The 6,415-nt window shown below is 36.6% G+C and overlaps 1 non-coding gene across 1 annotated transcript; it reads left to right on the forward strand.

Moving 5' to 3' along the window:
- Positions 1–4,694: 4,694 nt before the first annotated feature.
- LOC141645031 (small nucleolar RNA R71) lies at positions 4,695–4,801 on the forward strand. The gene has a single exon (XR_012544626.1). It is a non-coding gene; the product is annotated as a small nucleolar RNA R71 (small nucleolar RNA).
- Positions 4,802–6,415: the final 1,614 nt, after the last annotated feature.

Here is a 6,415-nt window from a genome sequence, read left to right on the forward strand (position 1 = left end):
TGACCATAATTAACTCATATTTATAAAATTTGTTCATTAATGGACTTAAAATTATAAAAATAAGCTATAAACTTCAAATAAATCACAAAAATTTCAAATAAATTCAAAATATGAAATTTAAACTCATGAACATTCTGGAAAAATACCATGACACTCATAATGTTCAAAAACTTAGGTTAAAAATTTCTAATTTTTCCGGAAAAACAATGTTGCGGTTTATCGGTTTTAACTAAAATAATCATAAAAACATGTGAAAAATTATATACATCAAATTTTCAATTTTAGATCTGAAAAAGATAATAAAATGCAACATATAATGTTTTTCCTTAGTCATAGATCATGTTTTATTAATTTTTCACTAATAATGTCACTATTTATGATATTTTTCTTCAAAAATACATAAATCATGCAAAAAGACTTCACTATAGCCTATTATTTTACACACATCTTGTAAAATTGCATGTGACAACATACTAAATTTCTATTACCAGATTCGAAATTTATCTCATATTAACCTATTTTTCACCTAAATCCGAATTTAATAATGAAAAATCCATTTTTCGAGCATAAGAAGTCCAAAAATTATGAAACTTTACAGGTTATCTCAAAATAATATATGTGACAACATATCCCAAAATCACTTGAAACCACGAAGTATAGGTAATTTTAGTCCGAAAATGACATTTTTACTCATAAAATCATATTTTAATGCCATTATTGTATAATATGAACAATAAAAAACCGTAAATTAACCAAAATATCCTAAAATATTTTAGGACCAGAAATTTTAACATGCATAAATTAATTTCGTGATATATCATAATAACACAAATTATACAAGTTTTATATGTTAATCTTTATAACTCGGAAAAACTTTTAACCGATTTGCATGCAAACAACCATGGCTCTTGATACCGTTTGAAGGAAAAGTAGATCTATATATACTAACATACTCATATATGTTTTAATTTAATTTGTCATAAAATTAAATAATGATCTTATGCATGCAAACTAGTAAGCAATTTATAGAAGAAATCATCATCTTACATTGGATTTTCGGTTTTAGGGCACAAAAGAGATCTCCTTCTCTCTTGTTCTTGAGCTTTCCTTTTGGATGAACAAAGACCCAAGTGTAGGATCTCTCCCAAGGATTAATACCCAAGACACACTCTTAATAAAATTAATATAATGTATACTAGATAATATTAATTTTGTAAGAAAAATTGACCCAAAAATATTTGGTATCTCACCCAAAACCGGTTGAGAGAGAGGAATGATGGAGGAAATTTTTCTCTTTCTAAAACTCTTGTTTTTAGATGGTATGAATGAATAATACCACTAGTGTATTTCTAAGTGAATATTAGGCAAAAATAAGAAGAAAAACCTCAAGGATTTCTCTTCCCAAAACCGGTGGGAGTGGAGGAAAAATGGAGCCAATGCATGCTCATGGTTACCTTCACAAGAATATGTAGGTGTGCATGGCTTGCAATAGGTTAACATAATTATGCTTTCCATTAACTTTAATCAACATAATATATATGTTAATTCCTCCCAATATTTCGGTCAGGATGAGATAAAATGGATTCCATTTTATTTTTGTCAATTGTCAATATGTCACATGTCATATGTAACATAAATTTGTTATGTATTTTTAACATATTAAAAATCAACGTATTAATAAAAATACGTCATATACAAAAATCGACTTAGTAATTCATAATTACTTGTACCAAAATATTTTACCAATTATAAATCACAACAAATTGTATTTATAATAATTCATTCAAATTCAATTGTTTCTTTAAACAATAATTTCATTTGAGCAATGATACAATTCGATTACTCAGACCGTATCTCATTTAATCAAATTTCAATGTGATACGTAAATTTTAATCCCAAGATCGTCTGTCAATTTTCAAGTAATTTAATTAACTCGTAACGTTATACGATTAATTAAATGATCAATTAAGAGTGTTATCCTTTAGATATGACCTAGGGGATCAACTGATCACCACCGTCGCACGACAGTAATGTCAAACTCTAGTCAGCCAATCATTACCGATATATGTTGATCAGTTGACAGTAAATATTACTTCCCAATTGTATTCTTTATAATGAGATTTAAACATGTGATCATCATGATCAACAGTCGTGATCGCATTATTGTCGGAGGACACATATTCCAACAACACATACCAATGCGAATTAATTTTCCCAAACCTGCATAAAAACACGCAAAAACATATCCCGACAATACCAAATCACAGCATTAAGCAATCTATAGTCGGTTTTTGCTAAACTAATTAATCTAATGTCTAACAGACTAAAAACGCAATAAAAATGTCTTAACGGAAATTCAAAATTACAAGTTATTACAACGGGGCATTCCCCGCTTATCTTCCTCCAGCTTCTGACTGGAGGAGGTCCCTTCACCATCTCGGACCGTCCTCTTTGATCGCCACGAGTTTGAATTTGAACTGACGGAAGGAGAGTAGTTGGCATCCACATACGCCTGAACATTCTTCTTCCTCTTGACATTCCCATCGACATCGGCATCTCCATCACATTGATTGACTTTAACTGCACTGTGACCGTTATCATCTCTAGCATCCACTCTATCTGTATTTGCAGCAAGGAAAACAGAAGAATGGTCCCTCTTTTCGCTCTCAGTCTGAGGCGGAGGGATTACAATTACAGCACAATATTCAATTTCCTCGGCTGGAGTGTCTATATCTGAGTCAATAGACGATAAGGCATTGCAAGGTTGAGCTTGCATGAGAGCCCTACGAGATTTGGACTGATGAAATATCAGCTCCTCATCTCCTACCTGACATGTAAGTGTCTTTCCCCCGACGTCAATTACTGGACGAGCAGTGAATAAAAATGGTCCCCCTAAAATGATAGGGGTGTGAGAGTCCTCGGGGATGTCAAGAACCACAAAGTCTACGGGAATAAAGAATCTCCCGATCTTGACAGGTATGTCCTCTATAACTCCTAATGGTCGTGATATACTACGGTCGACCATCTGAACAGTCATGTTAGTACAATTAAATTTGGTCAAACCAAGTCTTTTAGCAAGAGAAAAAGGTAAGATGCTCACGCTAGCACCTAGATCGCATAGCGCGTTATCAATCAAATGGGTCCCTATGTGACAAGGAATTGAAAAGCTACCCGGGTCTGACTGTTTAGGCGGTGTCTTATTCTGAACTAAGGCAGTGCCTACTTCAGTTAAAGCTACCGTTTCATGATCATTTATATGCCTCTTACGTGATAAAATTTCTTTCATGAATTTCATATAAGAGGGTACCTGAGTAAGCAATTTCACGAATGGAACGTTGACGTGAAGACTTTTCAGGAGCTCAGCAAATTTCCCGAATTGTTGGTTAGCCTTGTTGTTCTGCAATCGCCTTGAAAAGGGCACAGTGATAGGAATTTCGAGCCCTTTATTCTTTTCTTCCAAAGTCTCGACGAGTTCAAAATCATTCTTACTCGATGGAACCTTTTTACCTCTTGATCGAGGTCTTTCAGCAAGTTTTTCACTCGCTCGAGCATTCTCAGCCTCTCGATCGAGTTCCTCATTATCATCACTGTTCGATCGAGGTAAAATATCACTCGATCGAACACGTTTCTCAGGAACTTCACTCGATCGAGTGGTTTTAACCTCTCGATCGAAACCTTGATTATCCACTTTAATCGATCGACCCTCGGAATCATTCGATCGAGTAATATCACCAGCATTTCTACTCGATCTACCACCAGAAATCAAGCGATCGAGTATATTCTTCGAATTAAGCATATTTTCAGCAATTGACGACTGTTCATCATCAGCAACAACGTTTCTCGGGTCTGATATGTCCTCAACAGTTGACAATTTTGGTCCTTCATAAGAACAACCACTGCGCAAGTTAATCAAATTTATCATCTCAAGTGGATTCTTCTCAGATTGAGACTGTAAATGACCCGGTTTTCTCATGGATTGGCAGGCGGCCAACCGAGCTAATTGAGTCTCGAGTGACTTAATTGATGCTTCTTTTTGTTGATCACTCATTTGCATCTTCTTAGTCAATGATTGAATCATCGACTTCAATTCAGCCAACTCACTAACTCCACTAGAGGAAGCTCCTTGATGCGGCGGTGGAAAGGATGGAGGCTTTTGAAAACCTTGTTGAGCCTTATGAGGAGGGATATAAGCTTGCTGCTTCGGAGGAGGAGTAGGATTGAGAACATTCTGACTGGTCTACCTCAAATTGGGATGGACTGCACTTTGATTATTGTAATAGGAACCTCTTCCTTGCCTATATTGCTGAAAGGCAAGGACTTGTTCCTTCTCTATTAGACAGTCAACAACAGTGTGACCGTCATTGCTCCCACATCTTTCACAAGTAACAGTCTTTTGTCTAGTCAACAAGTGAACCATCTGTTGATCACCAGCAGCTTACAATTCTAACTTATCAAAACGGGCATTCATGGCTTCCAGCTGCGCCACAACAACATTATCGACCGAATGAACTGTCTGAATGCCATCCCTCGGGTTCCCATACTCAGCACAATAGGTCGCCATCTCCTCAATAATACCCCATCCCTTATCATCATCATTATTCTTTTGGAATCACCCATTAGATGAGGCATCAAGTATAACACGGTGGTCATCATACAACCCATTGTGAAACGGGTTGCACAAAAACCACTGATCAAAGCCATGGTGAGGAAGAGACCGCACCAACTTCTTGAAACGACACCAAGCCTCATAAAAATTTTCATCAGGTGCCTGTTTGAAACTTGCAATCTTTCCCCTCAGCTGATTGGTACGTTTTGGAGGAAAGTACCTTTCATAAAAGGCAAGAGCAAGAGTCTCCCAGTTAGTGATACCGGCTGCAGTACGATCAAGATCAGTGAGTCACTCCCTGGCTCCGTCGGTCAATGAAATAGGAAATAAGACTTCCTTTATTTTATCCTGGGTCACTCCCTTAGTGGCGGGAATGGTAGAGCATTAGTCAGTAAATACCTCCATATGTTTACGCGGATCTTCACCCGCTACACCCCGAAACAGGTTCCTCTCGACCAAATTAATGTAGGATGGTCTAATGTCGAATGTATTACCATCCTCAGTCGCAAGCTTGAAACCCTTGGGAATCGAGGCAGTTGTGGGCTCTGAGTGACTTGCAATGTTAGGCATCTTTACTGGCTTGATAGCAGAAATAGAGTTGTCTTCTTCACAAGACTGGTCTTCTGCAAAAATAAAATGTTGTAGCTCGGGTTCAAAAGTACTCAAGTCTTCCTTTTGAATCTTTCTTTGCAGTGTGAGTCTATGCCGTAAGGATCTCTCTGGCTCAGGATCAGCAGGAACTAATTCTGATCTGTTTGACCTGGGCATACACAACACTGAAAGAAATAAGTGAGAACTGTCTCAAGGAATAAAAATTCCCTGAGACGGATAGAGATAAACGAAATAAGCAAGACAGACAGGGCTATGGCCTCCACGGCAATGGCGCCAAAATTTGATATGGTCGTTTCTGTACCAAAAATAAATACCTAAATATTCGAACGGAAACTAGTGATAACCAGGGTCGATCTCCACAGGAAGGCAAGGTATCTGTCTGAAAGTCCGTCTATCTAGGTCACAAATGGGGTTTTATATTTGATTTTCTAAACTACTAAAGGTCAAAGGCAAGAGAAATAAGATAAAGAGCAGTAAAGTAAGAAGATGTAATAAAAGTGATCTAATAAGAGAGAGTATGCCAGGATTTCGGTTCACCATGGTAGTCTATCGACTCAATTGAAAATAGCCTAGACAATCTACTGTGAGAAGGGCATGGGAAAGGTCCTTCCAGTCCGCTATCCACCCTAGAATTCCACTAACATCACTTCCGTCCTCATTAGGGTAGTCTACTGTTCATAGCAAGTCTGTTTATTCCAATCTTCCGATCCTGGAACAAAGTTAACCAAATTAATGTAATTTAGAAGCGTGCACTCAACTAAATTTGTGTTACAGTTATATTGCTATGGGGACAGATTCTCACATGTAAGTTATCAAGCCTATTCGCTACATAATCACAATCGTACCATGGATTCCCTAGTCCTAACATAAAGAGAATTAGCTACTCATGTTCTTAATGTAATTAACAATAACAACAAAAGATTTGCTAATAAGAGACATAACGAAATAATAACAGTAAAGCATAAATTGAATAAGGGCAAAAGCAGTAAGGGAATGAACAAGAAATTAATGCAAACAAAGTATTAGGATTAACGGGAAAGAATGATTACAATCTTAAAGAATCCGGTGTAGAGAACAATCCTCAAAGCAAAGTACGAGATTAAGTAGTAAAGTAGTTCAGAGATTAAGAGAATCAAAGAGTGGTAAAACGTTGTAAAGTATGTTTATTAACCTAATTACGACTCCGTTATATAGGGG

Source organism: Silene latifolia, chromosome 2 (genome assembly GCF_048544455.1).
Source record: "Silene latifolia isolate original U9 population chromosome 2, ASM4854445v1, whole genome shotgun sequence".
NCBI classification, from domain to species: domain Eukaryota; kingdom Viridiplantae; phylum Streptophyta; class Magnoliopsida; order Caryophyllales; family Caryophyllaceae; genus Silene; species Silene latifolia.